Source organism: Schistocerca gregaria, chromosome 6 (genome assembly GCF_023897955.1).
Source record: "Schistocerca gregaria isolate iqSchGreg1 chromosome 6, iqSchGreg1.2, whole genome shotgun sequence".
NCBI classification, from domain to species: Eukaryota; Metazoa; Arthropoda; class Insecta; order Orthoptera; family Acrididae; genus Schistocerca; species Schistocerca gregaria.
Window position 1 is genome coordinate 48799723 of NC_064925.1, and position 19599 is coordinate 48819321.

The following is a 19599-nucleotide window of genomic DNA, read 5'->3' on the forward strand; positions in this document are numbered from 1 at the left end:
ATAATAGAGGATTTTAATGCCCAACTGGGAAAGCAAAATTAATCGAGAGATATTATCAGAAAATGAGCTCCACATACAAAAACTAAAGAAACTGACAAAGACACAAATTTGCAGAATACATGGGCTCATCTCTAAATCTACACATTTTAAAAGAAAGGTGCCAGCTGAACCATGTCTACATTGTTAAATTCTTTCATAAATAAATTTGAAATGAAGTTACTGAGAGGAACCGACAAAGGTTTGGATCATTATTTGGTCAAAAAGCCAAATTCATCCCATTAGGGAAAAAAGGATAGAGAGCAGTAGGAGATAAAGGAAAGTATTACATAATAATTTAATCAAAAATGAGAGCTATAGAAAAACACACAAAATGTAATAGTAATGGATAATATTGAGGGCCTAATACCAACAAAAAAATCATGCTGAAGAATCGGCCACAAAAACCAACATAAGAATTATGCATGGTGGACTATAGCATGGGTTGAACTTCAAGCTCAGATGAAATTTCAAACTCATAAAGTAGAAGAAAATTCAGCTGACCTCAAGACATGAGCAAAAACATGAGAAAAAAATTCTCTCAGATTATCAGAAAAATATGTAAAGGATCTATTGAGTGACTGTGAACAAAACTACCACAAACCAAATCCCAAGTGCATTTCAAAGCCTTTGGTAAAGAACTGCATAATTACAAACCTCAACAATAATTCTGAGAAATAAAGATTCAAGAATAGCTTGCAAAAACAAGGAAATCACAGAAATCTTGGCAAGTGCATTTGAAAAGTGAGAAAATACAAAGCATGTAATGAAAATCAAATTTTTGTGGAAATATGCAGGTAAAACAACTTTGACATCTTTAAATATTACATTCTGATAAGAATGGACCAGAGTTGTAATTAACTCACTTCACATCGTAGGAGACTTAAGTAATTCGGAAAACTATAGACAAATCTCAGTGTTTGACCGTACCTAAAAGATTTCTCCAGGATTTAACACAATAGAGTCACAGAACAACTGGATAACGAACTAGGGGAATACCAAGGAGGCTTCAGACCTTGGAGAGGTTGTGCCAAACAAATAATTACTCTGAAATTAATCATGTCATTACTAAAAATGAAACAAGCCTTTCTCAATTATGTTTGTAGATGTCAAGAAAGCATATGATTCTATCCATAGACCTTCAATGCTAAAATTTTTGAAAAATTTCAAACTCCACACAAAATTAATTAAACTGATAGAAATCACCATAACAAATTAAGACTCGAAAATTATGTTCAGACGAGAAGTTTCTGGATCATTTTTGGAAAAAACTGGTTTAAGGCAGGGAGATGCCTTGTCTCCACTCCTTTTTGATTGTGTCCTCAAATACTTAATGAGGGTACCGTTCGCAGACAACTCGAAGAACATTAGTGTTGGAACACAAAAAGATGGCAAATTTTAATGGTCTAGAATTTGCTGACAACTTCTCTGCTCACCGACAACATTAAATAAACCAAACAAGAAATAAAATTACTAGAGGAAATAGGAAAGAGTATTGGCCTTAAAATATCTTTCGAAACAGCAGAAATAATGCGAACCAGAACCATCACTGGCAAACAAAATTAGAACTGGAGAACATGATGACATAAAAAATTGTTGAAAAGTTTAAATTGGGAGAAATAATAACACACAATATGAATGAGAAACCATCATGACAGAGGAGAATAAACAAATTGATTGAAACGTGTTACCAAGCACACACGTTACAAAAAATACCAATCAGTAGCCACAGAACTGAAACACTACAAGAAAGTCACACAGCCCCAAGTAACATATGCTACAGAAATGTATTTAAAACAACCAACACAGTAGCAGTCAACAGATTACTCAAAATAGTAAAATTATGTTTTTATCTCATAGTGGCAACACAACATTCTTTCATGGTTCTCTGTACTTCAGGAAAAGGAAGATGTCACAGGCAGCCACATCTGGACAATATGATGGCTGAGACACTATAACAGTTTTATCTTTTGCCCAAAAATCACGGACAAGCATTGAAGTGCAAGTGGGAACATTATCACGATGCTATCTTCACAAGTAGTTTTGGCGCAATTCTCGTCATTTTCTTCAGATTGCTCTACAAAAATGGTGCATAACTGCCAAGTAGTGCCTTACTGACCATATGACCATAAGGCAGGAAATCATTATCAACTATCCCATTTCGATCTAAGAAAACAATGAGGAGAACCTTCACATGAGCTCAAACTTTTAGAATTCTTTCTGTCTTGGGTCTTCAGACAGTTTCCATGGGAACAATTTGTCCTCCGTTTCAATTTCATAACCATATACCCACATTTTGTAACCTGTCACACCCTTCTTTGAATGTGCTGGACAATTGTTGACTTCATTCAGCAGTTCCTGAACAATGTCTATGCAATATCTTTTTTAGCAAAAGTTCCACAATGTTGGAAAAAAATTTGCTGCTGCATGTTTCTTGCCTAACATATCAAAAAATTTGCTTGCCATGAGCCAAAGGATATGCCAGGGTCATCAGCAGTCCCTCAAATTCTCCAGAATCATTTTTTTTCTTCACTTCTTCCACAATGTCTACTGCAATTGGTGTGCTAGGGAATCCACAGTTTTCATTGTCTTCATTACCTGCAGTAGAGCACTTGCCCACGAAAGGCATGTGACGAGTTCAAGTCTCGGTCTGGCACACAATTTTAATCTGCCAGGAAGTTTCATATCAGCACACACACACACACACACACACACACACACACACACACAAACACACACACACTGCTGCAGAGTGAAAATCTCATTCTGGAAAGTCGTGAACTCTTTTCACACTCATAGTACATTATTCCATTTTTAAGCAAATTTTAATGCATATTCCTTGATTCATCTTTCTATCAAGTAAAATTTTGTCCAGAACTAAAAAAAAGATGTATAACCATCTCAATTGTCAACAAGAAACTAAATATTCAAAGAACTAAAACTAGAAACACATCAGGAACATACATACGTAAGAGATAAAAAATTGGAAATATGATACATGACACCTGTGAAATTAAAAAATCCCCATTACTTTTTGATCACCTCTTGTACAGTATGTTGCTGCCTCATGAGATTAATGCCAATTTCTTATCCTAAACTTTTGTCTCATCTCAGGTATTGGTCAGAGTTTCCTCTTCCTTTTTGAACACATTTCCTAGCCTGGAAGGTTTCCACCCCATAATTTCACACTCCAACACAAAGAAATTGATGAGCCTGCCACACAATTGCAACTTAAAATCAGGTTACTCTGATCCTGACCCGCAATCAGGATGCTACTGCTGTGAAGGTGTATTTATTACAGAACATGCAGATACCTGTTTATTGTTCTGCTTATTCAGCATTTCCAAATTTATCCCCTGTAATTTTTTTAGTTCATCAGAAGTCATTATATGATTGGTGATGCCAATTAACTACAGGCAGAAAAAAGAAAAAAATGAAATACAAACTTAAATACAAGAAGAAATGAAGGTCCAAATGTAGGAATTTCTAAAAAACACTGTTGACTGACGATATATTTAACCTTTGAAATACTTACGATTATTATCATCCCGCAACTCGCCGAGGAGATGGCAAGTGTTGCCATCGGTGAGTCTGACGTGACTGCAACTCTGGCCCTGGCCAACTCTAGCCTTCACAGCTGCAGTCACATATCTCATTACACTGCCTCGGAAGTACCTAATGACCATAAAAAATGAATTACATCTGTGTATTACTTTACATTAAACTGCATGCAATTTAAAGAAAAAAAAAATGATTTAAGAAATTTTCACTAAAACTTAATAGTTACAAAACTCTGTTTGAGGACTGTAGAAATTTCATATCTCCTGCTTTAGGGTACATAAACTGTATAAACATTTACCTCAGACCTATGGGGCAAGTAGCACCCCAAGGCCCATACAATGTTTTGAGTACTTTTCATTGGGTTTTCTTCTGAATGATGATGGACATTCTCTTCAAAGTCAGGAGTGAGACATGTCCATGTAGCACTCATTATCCTCATACATGTAAATGTACCTGTTTCTTGCAGCCATTGCAGTAGTCAAATGTAAAGTGGTATGTTGTTCTTGTGGTCTTCAGTCCTGAGACTGGTCTGATGCAGCTCTCCATGCTACTCTATCCTGTGCAAGCTTCTTCGTCTCCCAGGACCCACTGCAACCCACATCCTTCTGATCTGCTTAGTGTAGTCACCTCTTGATCTCCCTCTATGATTTTTACCCACTACACTGCCCTCCAATACTAAATTTGTGATCCCTTGATGCCTCAAAACATGTCCTACTAACCAATCCCTTCTTCTAGTCAAGTTGTGCCACAAATTCCTCTTCTCCCCAATCCTATTCAATACTTCCTCATTAGTTATGTGATCTACCGATCTAATATTCAGCATTCTTCTGTAGCACCACATTTCAAAAGCTTCTATTCTCTTCTTGTCCAAACTATTTATCGTCCATGTTTCACTTCCATACATGGCTACACTCCATACATATACTTTCAGAAATGACTTCCTGACACTTATATCTATACTCAATGTTAAAAAATATCTCCTCTCCAGAAATGCTTTCCTTGCCATTGCCAGTCTACATTTTATATCCACTCTACTTCGACCATCATCAGTTATTTTGCTCCACAAATAGCAAAACACCTTTGCTACTTTAAGTGTCTCATTTCCTAATCTAATTCCCTCAGCATCACCAGACTTAATTCGACTACATTCCATTATCCTCGTTTTGCTCTTGTTGATGTTCATCTTATATCCTCCTTTCAAGACACTATCCATTCTGTTCAACTGCTCTTCCAAGTCGTTTGCTGTGTCATTTCCTTTACTGCTTGCTCAATATACAGATTGAATAACATCAGTGAGAGGCTACAGCACTGTCTCACTCCCTTCCCAACCACTGCTTCCCTTTCATGTCCCTCAACTCTTGTAACTGCCATCTGGTTTCTGTACAAATTGTAAATAGCCTTCCGCTCCCTATCTTTTACCCCTGCCACCTTCAGAATTTAGAGTTAAGCATTAGGAAGTCTCTAATGCAGGTATTCGTCTTGAGTGTAGTAAAGTATGGCAGAAACATAGACAATAGCAGAGTAGAAGCTTTTGAAATGTGGTGCTACTGAAGAATGGTGAAGATTCAGATGGGTAGATTGTGTACATAATGAAGAGGTACTGAACGGAATTGGTTGAAGAAGAAATTTCTGTTACAACTTGAGTAAATAAGAGAGAGGTTGATAGAGCACATTATGAGGCATCAAGGCATCACCAGTTTAGGAGCAGAGGGAAGCGGCGGCGGTGGTGGTGGTGAAATTTGACTCTACAGAGAACTATGTGTGCTTGTCTGTCCCTGTTACACATCCTCTGAGAAGCTCTTCTAGTGCATCACTCACAATCCTTCTTAACTGTAGAACATGGTTAGTATAACCCTATTGTAGGTTTGCTGTTTGAACATAAATGGATTTACTTAACATCCGTTAAGTACAAATAATTCTCAGAAAATAACAGATCACTGCTCTTCTTAAACCAAACATAAACAAGATTTCCTAGAGGCAGATACATCTTGGAAGTTGAAGCACTCTCAAAATTTACCAACAACTCTAACATTAGTGCTGGAGAACACTAACATTGCCAGGCTACGAATCCTCTTATATGGAACACACATTCCATGCACACAAAGCTGAGAGTGCACTCACAGTAGGCACTACATGCAGTTGAATAGAGGATGAGGGCTGCCCACATTAGGAAAACAGACATGTCTGCATGCAAGCCAAACAGCAGTGGTTAGGGAAAACAGAGTCCAAATCAGTGTTCATGAATAGCTAAATTTTCTAAGCTCACAATAAATATGTCCTCCAGACACTACGTAACACTCTTCAGCGAGTACATACAATAGGAGCTGAGGTTGACTTTTGCTGCCCTTTCATCTGCTGTTGGTTTTTAGCCACTTGGCCTGGTGTTGACACATTTATCACTACATGCCATCCTCTGTTGTGCCTAGTGACCTCACTGGGTGTGTTTATAATCACTCTGATTGATCCATCTTACTTCCAGTGGAATTATAAGAAATCTCATTTAATAATTGGAGCAAGAGTTGCATCACAGATATTAGTCCAACCTACAGTCAAAGGCAACAACTGGTCATTGTGCTGCTAAACCGCAATGAAACACAGACTAGTGAGGCCTGTTGCATGCTACAATCCATTCACGTCATTTTTAAAGCTGTGATTAATTTATTAACTAAAACACACTGTACCTCCTCCTGTAAGAACCTGAACATCCCATTAGAGAATTTGCTCAAGGCATGTTATTCTCTGAAACGTGGTTAAGTGTGGCACTTTATTTCATGACCATTACAAATATGGGACTCTACACCTACATTTTTTTTTTCTCTACTGTGTGTCTCGCACATCTCCAGTGGCTGTTATCAAGCCGCAAGATTCTTTTCTTTCTATTTTCTAATGTTTATGACAAACATTAATGATATTCCAATGAGTCTGCTGCATTCCATTTTAACAAATTTGATAGCCACTTATTCCAGGCAACAAGCCAAACTCTTTGTTAACCTGAATTGCTGATGTGATTTCTATATTTTTTCATTTTCCTTTTTACTTGTTACTCTTTCCCAGTTCCCATTAGATTTTCTTTTGTCAACCTTTCAATTGTAGCTACATGGTTACTAACTTTGCATGATGTACACTAATACTTGTCCTCTACTCTCTCCTGCCTAACCCACAGCTGTGAGACAGGATCATCAAGCACTTGATCCCTCCTTGTGACCAAACCACAAAATCGATCCATAATCATTACATGCCTTATTGAAGAGGTGCCTATATTATGTCAAACTTCGGCTAAATCACTAGAGGCAAGCACAAGACTGACTTTCTTGAACATCCTCTCTCAGTCCAAGATAGAGTTCCATTTCAAATGACCCGACTGGTGACAGGATATTCAACCTTAGTCGTCTCTCATTCCTTTCTACCTCCCTTACTTCTTATCTTAACTGAATACCCACCTCTGACAATATGCCACTACTTATAGCAGTGACTCACAGGTCACTCTTTCACACTTAAGGACTTTTTGGTGTTAAGATGCCTAGATGGTTAAATGAAGGGACTAAATCTTTGCACAATACCTGTCCAGTCTTTATACAATGACACGACCCTAGAAAAATCCAAAACTCATGTCTCACTAAACTCAATAAACCTAGTTCAATAATGGAAGCAGCCAAACCATGATGGAAACTACAGCAGCAATATACAGAAGACACCAGAGGCCTTTTGAGCTCTACAGAAATTTTGTCACTGTGGTGGGTTAAAAAAAAACTGCCCATGTGTGGCATGACATCCACTAAGTACACAAATTCATGTTAAGTTTGAAAAAAAATGTCACTGACAAGGTGTGACACATACCTCAAGTCTCTTTCAGTTAGGATATTTTTACAATCACTGTTAACATGCTGTGCTACAGAGCTATGAATGTTACAGCTGTCCAAGGAGATATTACAGAAGGTATACCACTTTTAATGACTTTACTTCAGAGAAAACTGTTTGTTCTTACTTCTCTTTATCTTCTATCAAATTTTTAAAACTTTTTACTAATTACTAGAAATACTTGATCTAATTAGTATAAACACTCAAATCTGTTTTGAAATATGTCTCAATCTTTCACATCCAATGATAAACAGGCACTGGGCAATATTTAACTAAATACATGTAATACAACTCATTTATAAAAGGATCTACATCTACACCTACATCTATGTTTATACTCCACAAGCCTCCCAGCAGTGTGTGGCGGAGGGCACTTTACGTGCCACTGTCATTACCTCCTTTTTCTGTTCCAGTTACATATGGTTCGCGGGAAGAACAACTGTCTCAAAGCCTCTGTGAGAGCTCGAATCTCTCTAGTTTTACATTCGTGATCTCCTCAGGAGGTAGAAGTAGGGGGAAGCAATATATTCAATGCCTCATACAAAAACGCTCCCTCTCGGAACCTGGCGAGCAATCTACACCGCGATGCAGAGCGCCTCTCTTGCAGAGTCTGCCACTGGAGTTTGCTAAACATCTCCATAACACTATCACGGTTACCAAATAACCCTGTGACAAAACACGCCGCTCTTCTTTTGATATTCTCTATCTCCTCCATCAACCCGATCTGGTCTGATATTCCGTAGGCTGTTACTTTGTTTATCATGCGACAGTGCGGAAGTCAAGGAAACTAGCATCTACCTGGGAGCCTGTATCTAATATTTTCTGGGTCTCATGAACAAATAAAGCGAGTTGGGTCTCTTGCGATCGCTGTTTCCAGAATCCATGTTGATTCCGACACAGTACATTCTGGGTTCCCGAAAACAAGCTGTTAGAAGGGGGGCTAGTTCTTTCGCGTACTCTGAGTAGAATTGAACTGGTATCCCATCAGGTTCAGTAGAATTTCATCTGATGAGTGATTGCAGTTGCTTTTCTATTCCTTGGACACTTATTTTGATGTCAGCCATTTTTTCATTTGTGCGAGGATTTAGAGAAGGAACTGCAATGCAGTCTTCCTCTGTGAAACAGCTTTAGAGAAAGGTGTTTAGTATTTCAGCTTTACATGTGTCATCCTCTGTTTCAATGCCATCATCATTATGGAGTGTCTGTATATGCTGTTTTGAGCCACTTACTGATTTAACCTAAGACCACAACTTCCTAGGATTTTCTGTCAAGTCGGTACATAGAATTTTACTTTCGAATTCACTGAACGCATCACGCATAACCCTCCTTACACTACCTTTGACATTGTTTAGCTTCTGTTTGTCTGAGAGGTTTTGGCTGCGTTTACATTTGGAGTAAAGATCTTTGCTTTTGCAGTAGTTTCCTAACTTTGTTGTTGAACCATGGTGGGTTTTTCCCATCCCTCACAGCTTTACTCGGCACGTACCTGTCTAAAATGCATTTTACGATTGCCTTGAACTTTTTCCATAAACACTCAACATTGTCAGTGTTGGAACAGAAATTTTCATTTTGACCTGTTAGGTAGTCTGAAATCTGCGTTCTACTACTCTTGCTAAACAGATAAACCTTCCTCCCTTTTTTTTATATTCCTATTAACTTCTATATTGAGGGATGCTGCAATGGCCTTATGATCACTGATTCCCTGTTCTGCACTTACAGAGTCGAAAAGTTTGGGTCTGTTTGTTAGCAGTAGGTCCAAGATGTTATCTCCACGAGTCAGTTCTCTGTTTAATTCACATGAAACACACAGTATACAGAAGTGCTCAACCTATGGTTTTTATTTTTATCTAAGTCTGATGACCTCAAACAATAGTTTACAATGGTATCCAATGCCACTTAAGTCTTGTGTAGGCTTAGCTACAATTTTAAAATATGTTTGATTTATGAATGCATTAAGGGATGTGTATCCCTGATAATTAATATACCGTATTCAATTATAATTTTGTTGTAAACAACAAAATAGACTATTTTTTGGGAGTGTGTAACTTTATCCACCCCATTCATATGTATAGGTTTGTGTGTTGTTCCAAACTTAAAATTTTTAATGTTTTGAATCATATTTCATCACCTCCTTTGCGATAATTGTGTACGGACTGCAAGGTGACTGTTATGCTACCAGCACAATGGCTTCACGCTGACGGTTTGTCAACCCTCAGCCCACAGATGTCTCTCTCCACTAGTGTGTACTTACGAATACCACAAGGACATCCACATTGTGAACATGATGCAGTATAGAAACGATTTGTTGATACACGAAGAGTTACATGTGCCACCAGGGGCACTAGCCACATTTCTGCAGAGTGCACTCATCAGGAAACAGAGGGCAGAGCTATCAAGGAAACACATGCCATCTGAACATGATGTGGTAATGTACATTCCATTGTTTACTCAGTTCCACTCCAGGTGTTGGCTAAATCTCATCTAGCCCAGACCAGCACAGATGCTCCATTCTACACCACACTGCCACTGCACTGCATCATTGTATACTAAACAGTGTGCTGCCCCGCCCCCATCCTCTTACCTTCCCCCCTCCACCACCATCCCCTTATCACCTTCACACCGTGTGAACACCTCTTGTAATAGTGTCTCAGGATGAGGCTTCCCTCCAAACTTGTATTATGACAGTAGACTTTGTTTTTCCTACTCTCAAGTGTCCACAGATGATACATCACTGGCTGTCCAAACAAAACTTCATTGTGAAATTGTGCTGCAATTGAAGTGTTCTTCAATTGAGCATGGAGATTGTCACTCACTATCACACACAACATGTCATAACACTAATAATGATTTTTTTTGTGGTTTTTGGGCTCACGACTACAATGGTCATTAGCGCCCTGACTAATTTAGGAATGATTAAAACAGCAACTAAAAGGGTCAACACTATAAAAGACATATTAAGAGGCATAGGATTAAAAAACTACAGCATAATGAAACGTCCTTAGACAGGTGTATCAAGTTGATAAAGCAAAGAACGCGAGCAGCAGCTCCTGGGTCATCCGCTAAAATGGCATCCAGAGTACATGGAAGGCCAAGATCAAGACGCAGCGTAGTAAAATCTGGACAGGATGTTAAAATGTGGCGGACTGTCAGCAATTGTCCACATGGACAGAACGGCGCCGGCGCTGCCATCAGCAGATGGCGATGGCTGAACCGGCAGTGTCCAATTCGTAGCCGAGCCAAAACGACCTCCTCCCGCCAAGTAGGAGGTGAGGAGGACGTCCAAGCTGCGGGAAGAGGTTTCATGGGCCGAAGCTTGTGGTCCGTAAGTGCAGCCCAATCGGCATGCCACAGCGATAAATTGCACTGACAAATGAGCGTACTACAATCTGATGAAGGGACACAACAAGAAGCCGTCCGAGGCTGGAGGACCGCAGCCTTGGCCGCGGCATCTACAGCTTCGTTCCCAGGGATACCGACATGGCCAAGAACCCACATAAAGCTAACTGCAGACCTGTCGTCCACCAGCTGCTGAAGAGAGCGTTGGATCCGGTGCACGAAAGGGTGAACCGGATACGGATGACTGAGGCTCTGGATGGTGCTCAGAGAATCGGAGCAGATGACATAAGCAGAATGTCGGTGGTGGCAGACGTAAAGAACAGCCTGGTAGAGGGCAAAGAGCTCAGCTGTGAAGACCGAACAATGGCCATGTAGCCGGTATTTGAAACTTTGTGCACCGACAATAAATGAACACCCGACCCCGTCATTGGTCTCAGAGCCATCTGTATAAGTGAAAGTCATATTAATGAACTTCGAACAAAGTTCGACAAATCGGGAGTGGTTTACTGAACCGGGGGTAACCTCCTTTGGGAGTGAGTGGAGGTCAAGGTGAACACGAACCTGAGCCTGGAGCCAAGGTGGCGTGTGGCTCTCGCCCACTCTAAAGGTTGCAGGGAGTGAAAAATCAAGGTGTTGAAGGAGATGACGAAAGCTAACTCCAGGGGGTAGCAGGGCAGAGACATACAACCCGTATTGACGGTCGAGAGAGTCGTCAAAAAAGGAACGATACGATGGGTGGTCGGGCATTGACAGAAGCCGACAGGCGTAACGACAAAGAAGTATATTGCGCCGGTAGGCGAGTGGCAATTCACCGGCTTCAGCATGAAGACTCTCGGCGGGACTAGTATAAAACGCTCCAATCGCAAGCCGTAAATCCCGATGTTGTATGGAGTTGAGGCGGCGTAAGATGGACGGCCGTGCAGAGGAGTATACAAAGCACCCATAATCCAGCTTGGAGTGGACGATCGACCGATAAAGGCGAAGTAGGATGGTTCGATCCGCTCCCCACGACGTGCCACTGAGAACACGGAGGATGTTTAGAGAACGGGTACAACGGGCAGCCAAATATGACGCATGTGGAGACCAACTAAGTTTCCTGTCAAATGTAAGACCTACAAATTTTGTTGTCTCCATGAATGGGAGAGCAACGGGGCCGAGTCATAAGGACGCTGGGAGACACACTTTGTAGCGCCAGAAGTTAATACTGACTGTTTTGTCGGAAGAAAAACGGAAGCCATTGGCGACATTCCAGGAATAAAGACGGTCAAGAGAACGCTGAAGACAGCGCTCCAGGAAACATGTACGTTGCGTGCTGCAATAGATGGCAAAATCGTCCACGAACAGGGAGCCTGAGACATCATCTGGGAGGCAATCCATTATTCGATTGATCGCTATGGCGAAGAGAGCGACGCTCAAAACTGAGCACTGTGGCACCCCATTATCCTGACGAAAGGTGTCTGACAGGAAAGAACCTACACGTACCCTGAACTGTCGATCCATTAAAAAGGAACGAATAAAAAGAGACAGGCGACCGTGTAAGCCCCATGTATGCATGGTGCGGAGAATGCCCGCCCTCCAACAGGTGTCATAAGCCTTCTCCATATCAAAGAACACAGCCACGGATGGACGCTTCCGCAAGAAGTTATTCATAATGAAGGTCGACAAGGTAACCAGATGGTCAACAGCAGAGCGGCGCCTACGAAATCCACATTGTATATTGGTAAGTAGGCGTCGAGATTCGAACAGCCAAACCAAAGGAGAGGTAACCATTCGCTCCATCACCTTACAGACACAGCTGGTAAGCGAGATGGGTCGATAACTGGAAGGCAAGTGCTTGTTCCTCCCCGGCTTAGGAATCGGTACAACAATAGACTCGCGCCAGCATGCGGGAAAATGTCCCTCAATCCAGATGCTATTGTAAGTATGAAGAAGGAAACCTTTACCCGCAGGAGAAAGGTTCTTCAGCATCTGAATATGAATAGAATCAGGCCCCGGAGCGGAGGACCGTGACTGGGCAAGTGCATTTTCGAGTTCCCCCGCATGGTGAATGGGGCATTGTAGTTTTCACAATTCGAGGAGTGGAAATTAGGTGGCCGAGCCTCCTCTGCCTGTTTTCGTGGGAGGAAGGCAGGGGGGGGGTAATGAGTGGAGCTCGAAACCTCTGCGAAAAGGCGGCCGAAGGCATTGGAGACATCCTGAGGGGCCACAAGGACGTCATTCTCGACCGTCAAGCCAGGAACTGGTGAGTGGACCTTAGTGCCAGATAGACGGTGCAGGCTACCCCAGACAACAGAAGAAGGAGAAAAACTGTTGAAGGTGCTTGTGAAAGCAGCCCAGCTGGATTTCTTGCTTTCTTTAAAAATACGACAACACTGTGCACGTAATCTTTTATAATTGATACATTTCGCCACTGTAGGGTGGCGTTTAAAGGTGCATAAAGCACGTCGACGAGCACGTAAGGCATCTCTACATGCTGTGGTCCACCAGGGGACCGGTACGCGGCGTGGAGAAGAAGTAGTGTCAGGGATGGAATACTCAGCAGCAGTGAGAATGACTTCCGTGAGTTGTGCGGCCTGACTATCACAGCTTGTGAAGGTTTGATCCTGAAACGTCGCCCTGGAAGAGAAGAGCCCCCAGTCTGCTTTGGAGATGTTCCAACTAGTTGAACACGGAGAGGGGGGTATGATGCAGGAGATGGATAACACATGGGAAGTGGTCCCTCGAATATGTATCAAAAAGTGCATACCACTCACTCAAACCGGCATGCAAGTTGGGTAGTACATACAGAGAGGTCTAAATGGGGATAGGTGTGAAAGGTGTCTGAAAGGAAAGTAGGGGCACCAGTATTGAGGCAGATATAATTGAGCTGGTTGAAAACGTCTGCTAACAGGGAGCCCCTCAGACAGGATGCTGGAGAGCCCCAAAGAGGATGGTGAGCACTGAAGTCTCCAGTTAACAAAAATGGTGCAGGGAGCTGAGCAATAATTTGCACTATGTCTGCCCTGATAACAGCAGACGACGATGGAGTGTAAACGGTACAAATGGAAAATGTAAAAGTGGGGAAAGTAATGCGGACGGCAACTGCCTGCAGGCTGGTGTGCAATGTGATGGGATCATAGTAGATATCATCCCGGACCAGCAACATGACCCCTCCATGAGCCGGAATACCTGCCACAGTGGTAAGTCAAAACACACAGAGGTGTAGTGTGCCAAGGCAATTTGATCACATGGGCGTAGCTTCGTTTCCTGGAGGGCTACGACGAGTGGACCATGCAAGCGGAGCAGCAATTTCAAGTCCTCTTGGTTGGAGCGAATGCTGCAAATATTCCAGTGAACAAGTGCCATCGTGAGAGGAAGAAGATGCAAGAAGGGTTCATTTCGAAGCCCGGCTTCGAGCGAGCACTGCCGCCGCTAGCAGGAGGCGGACAGTCATCGTCCATTTGTTCTATAGGTTCATCGGCCATCTTGTGAAGATGGCCGGAAGGGGGAGCTTCCTCCGCTAGTGAACGGCCAGATGTTCGGCTACCAGTGGTGCGGCCAGGCGAAATGGATGACAGCCTGGGGCAGCAACCGCTGGGGGGCGCAGGAGGAGAAATGCACCGTGGCAGGGAAGGAGAACTGTGCTTCCTAAGAGCCTTTTTGGAAGGTCGTTTTGTGGAAGGATTGGTCGATGGCTGAGGGCTTGAGGTATGTAGAAGGTCATCACAAGACAGTTATTTCTTGAAGGCCCGTGCTTCTGACTTCTGTGTCTTCGTCCTGGCAGAAGCTGATAAAGGTGCTTGTGTCACAGGGGCGACGGGAGGAAGAGGAGACGTCGACCGGGCTATCTTAGCACTGGCCGAACAGACGACCGTAGTGCTGAAGGTCAGGTCACATGTCTGCATCGCTACCTCCCTAGTAGTCTGAGGAGAGGCGAGGACAGTACTGTACATCCCCACTGGGAGCAAGGTGGGCTTCCTACTAGCGAATAGCTTGCGAGCAGCCGAGGTGGAGACTTTCTCTTCGACCCGAATTTCTTGGATACAGCATTCTTCCTTGTAGATGGGACAGTCGCGGGAGGATGCTGCATGGTCACCGCAACAGTTCACACAACGAGGAGACAGAGGTGGACGGTCACCCTCATGGGCATCCCTGCCGCAAGTCACACGTGTAGCTGCATTGGAACAAGAATGGCAAGTGTGATTAAAACGCTGACACTGGTAGCAGCACGTAGGTCGTATTGCACACAAAAAATGTAGATTTGGAAAATTCCACATGCAAGAGGACCAATGTCTAATTCAGCACTTGCATCATCATCATCATCATCATGTTTTCTGTTTCAGTGATGAACTAATGATTGTTCACCATTGAAGTCGAGTGGTGTCAGATACTGTAAAATCTCAAATATTACCAAATCAGTAAAATCAGACCTGTACTTTTATTATTAGTTTAAATTCAAACAGGTTAATGGGTTCAGTGGAGTTCCGGAACAACAGAATCTTGCCCTCTATGTAAAGAAGTTTTCGAAAAAGCCACAATGCTGAGGAAAATTAGAAATATTTTTACTTTTTCCTGGCAAATCTGTAACTAATTTTCCTAACATTTTCATTCTGATACCCAAATTATTATTTTAATTAGTGGCATCTGAATTCATCATACAACCCTAGAATCCTGGTAGGCTCCTTTTGAAGAGAGGTTAAGACTGTGATCAAGTCAATTGTACTTTGGTCTACACAGAATCACAGTGACTTGTGATGATCTTGAACAGTGGAACTAATAAGGAAAATGGACTGGAGTGGAGAAAAACAGCAAGCATTTGTAAAGGCACATCTGTATGTAAGGGGAAAAGTTAAATTTAAAAAATGATAAATACCTCAATCCCTCAAAGTGGAGATTGCCCGCCTCCAGTATAGGGCACCAATCAACCAGCTGTATTTCCTGTTCCTGAAATAAATTGTTTGTGTGTAAGGTCTAGAACAACAAACAAGCAAATCTACAAAAATTAAATAAGATTATACTATGTTACATTTAAAGCAATTTGCCAGTCATTGCATCGGTTTGGAAACCTATCGACACGTGACTATTTTTATACAATACATCACTACAGATAAATGTCATCTCTGCAAAGACTGAATGTCTATTAATATTGCTTGTCTTGTCATCACTATACAATGTAATGTGCATCATAACATGATTTCCTTGCTGGAAGCTACAACTAATATCCATATCCATACCTGCCTTATTTTTTGCGTTAGGTCGTAAGTGCCCATTCTATCAGAATATTAAAATCATTGGGGGAAGTGACAACAAAACAATAATTCCCATTGGTGTGTAGAATGTATGAGTCTGGCAATATACCATCTGACATTCAGAAGAATATCGTCAGCTGTTGTGAAGAGTAGGCTGACATTCAAGAGATTGGTCATGAAGACTTGATACACAAAGAAGTGCAGTTGATCAATAAAAGAAGGAAGTACAGAACTGTTCAGGGAAATAAGTCACTGAGGGATGAAATAAATAGGAACAGGGAAGCTAAAATGAAATAACTGCATGAAAAATGTGAAGAAATCGTAAAAGAAATTATGGTCAGAAGGACTAAATCAGTATGTAGAAAAGTCAAAACAATGTTTGCTGAAATTAAAACTGAGAGTGGTAACATTAAGAATGCAATACGAATTCAACTGATAAATTCAGGGAAGTGAGTAAATAGGTGGAAAAGTACTTTGAAGTCCTCTGTGAAGGGATAGATTTGCCAGCTGTGGTAGAAGAAGAAACAGGAGTCCATCCGGTATTATGTTTCCATCCAAGAACAAATTCAGAATTTCTATTTCTGTCTTTTTTATATGAGTTTGCTTTTTTGGTCTAGGCAAATGCGTAACAAAATTACAACATCTGCTTCTAACACTGGTAGGATATTTATTTTTCTTCCGTTTAGTTATTCCATCTTTCCCTAAAAAAATGTATCCTCTTGACTTCCTTTTTTCTTTGATTCAGTCTCTGAGTCAGTGCCATCTCTATTAGCATCTTCATCACTCAGCTCATTGAACCATTCCACCCATACGTTAGGATCCCTACTGAACTCTATCTGAGATTTTTTGCCTTTGCCATTTCTTCCACAATTTAAAAATAAAGATAATACTAGGCAACATGGAAGGCAACTGCAATGAGTTTCAATTCATCTAAGTTTACACCTATGAAAGATTGACTGAATCTAGGAAAGCAATAAAGTAATACAGACCTAATTTGTTTCAGACTGTGGCAGCACAGCTGTCCTCCAGACTATAATAATGTTTCATAAACAATGATTGGAGCTAACTGCCAGAGAGTTAACAGAGAGGTACTGAAAATGGTGTGAACTGAATCCAGCCCTGTCAGAGAAAACTGAGCAAGAAAAATGGTGTGGATGATGAGTGCCATCCATGCAAGCAATGAAGGGTTACATGTACATTGAAAAATTGCTGTCACTTCTAAAACAGCCTGCATGTTGTATGCTAAAATGGCCAATAATTCATGCAGCAAACATATAGTGAAACATAAGCAGTTCAGAAAAAGCTATTGGCTCAAGAAATAGCAAACCACCAATTCATTATTATGACAAGCACAAATTGGTGAAGGATCGCTGCTTATCAAATGGTAATGGCCAAATAGACAGTGCCCAATAAAAGGCCTAGCTAAAACAATCATCTTGTGATGAAAGGGCCAAGAGGTGGCCAGCCAAACCATTGGGAGAGGTTCAGTTCCCTGGAGCTTGTTCCTGTGAAGAGAAGACCAGCAGTTATTCCCAAGTGGTACCATCTACCAACAGACAGCAACAAGGAGATCATCCGAAGCAACCAAAGAGCTAGCAGGTCGAGGTAGGAATGCAGCTTCGGTAGCAGCCTCATTTCTCATCAGACCAACATGACAAGGAAATCGTGGTGGCTCCCTCAAAAGCAAGCAAGTGTAAGCTTTCTTGGACTTGTTGCACTAAGCACAATGAGGACCTGAATGCTGCTGAGAGAATTGGAGCATACGGCACAGTTAAAAAGTATATGTTGTTGGGTGTACTAGGTGGTTTGACAGAGGAAATAGCTCTGCTGTAAAAATCTAGCAGTTTACACGAAGCTCATAACAAAAATGGTCAGTGCCAGTCACCAAGGCACATCTGACGCCACGGGCTGTCTGAGTCAACAGTCTACATTAAGATGCTTCCACTAATTTGTGTGCAAAGGCTGACGAATCCAAACAGAAGAATGGTGTGGCCCATACAGGCAATTGAGGGAGGCATCAAAATACAGGGCATAGGATGTGTGGCTGGGCACACACAACGAATGGCATTCATATCCGCCAAGGAGAAGATCATGCCAGGAGTGCAGTTGTAGTTAGGCAGCTTCTGCATAGAGGCTCTCAATGGGACTATGTAAAGGTTGCCAGTGGCCTAACATATTCCACTTGGGTGGATTGGGTTACATCCATGTAAGTGGATGGATGTGTAGATTAATAAATCAAACAGATGTAGTCTAGTTTCAAATGGACAAGGGATCAGTAAAAATGGAGCAGGGTGATCTGATTTAAGCCCCAGGAAATACCGCTTTGGACATGTAGGACACTGATAGACTGGATACAGTGTGTGGCCAAATAAGACACGTGGGAGAGACAAAAACGTTTCCTAACAAGCACAATTTCCATGAATTTTGTAGTTGCAGTGAAACAAAGAACAATAGGTACAAGATGTAATGATGGTGGAACCCATTGCACCACTAGAAATTTGTATAAACTGTTTTTTTTTTTCCAATGGAAAAGCAAAAGCCATTTTTGATGCTGCACAAGTAAAGAGAATCGAGACACCACCAAAGATGTTGGTCAAGGAGATGAGTCCATGGAGAACTGCAATAGATTGATAAGTCATCAACTAAAAAGGAAGTCAGAGATGCCTGGGGGGAAACGCTTTAGCAGGGTTAATGGCGCTTAGGACAGAGCCTCGAGGCACTCTGTGCTTTTGGATAAAGGTATACAATAAGGGTGAACTGACATGTACCTTGGAAATTTGGTCTTTTAAAGATTTGTACACAATATGGGGCAGGCAGCATGGGAAGCCCCACATGTATATAGTACAAAGGGTACCAGTTCTCCAACTGGTGTCACAGGCTTTCTCTAGATCAAAAAGCCTGTTCACAGTCCACAGTTAGTAGATTGTGAGACTCCAGGCTCCACACCAGCTGGCCATGAATCATACATTCCATCATCCTGCAAACATGACTGGTGAGGGTAATGGAGTGGCAGTTAGAAGACACGAATTTTGTCCTTACCAGGCATATGGATTGGTACAAGAGTGGCTTCTGCCAGTGTCGGGAAAACATGACATCTGCCCAAAAGAGTGTGTTACTATGAAGGAGACAGTGATTCCATTCTCTAGTGGGCAAACAGTGTCTGGCTCTGGGTTGGAGCATTGGGATGAGGTGACAGCACATAAAGGCTACATTGTCGTATTCATAATTCTGAGAGGAGAAGTGTATCGTCCAAGCTGCCTCCACTCATTTCAAAAGGAGTAAGTTGGGGTGACAGTGAGTGTAGCTATAATTCTACAAGAAATAGTGGCCCACACTGTTGGAGACAGGTGTAGGGTCTACAATGACATCTGCTACAGTCAGACTGGTCATCTGTCAACAGACCTCCGTCACAGAGAGACGTTGCAGGGTGCACCCTGTGACAGAAGATGGGGGTGGAACTGTTGAAAGAATTAGTAAAAAAAATTCATTTAGATTTCTTGCTACCCCAAAGAATGAACTGGCACCGAACATGCAACAGTTTATAATCAATAGATTTTGCCATCGTGGTACGACCGTTAAT

The 19599-nt window shown here is 41.8% G+C and overlaps 1 long non-coding RNA gene across 1 annotated transcript in view; it reads right to left on the reverse strand.

Annotated features, from left to right (window-relative positions):
* Positions 1-3639: 3639 nt before the first annotated feature.
* The window catches only part of LOC126278614 (uncharacterized), a 47883-nt gene continuing 31923 nt past the window's right edge, over positions 3640-19599 (reverse strand). The window contains exons 2-3 of the long non-coding RNA XR_007550731.1: positions 15644-15714; positions 3640-3711 (exon numbers count right to left, since the gene is read on the reverse strand). This is a non-coding gene — a long non-coding RNA (uncharacterized LOC126278614). The remainder of the gene's footprint in view (positions 3712-15643; positions 15715-19599) is intronic.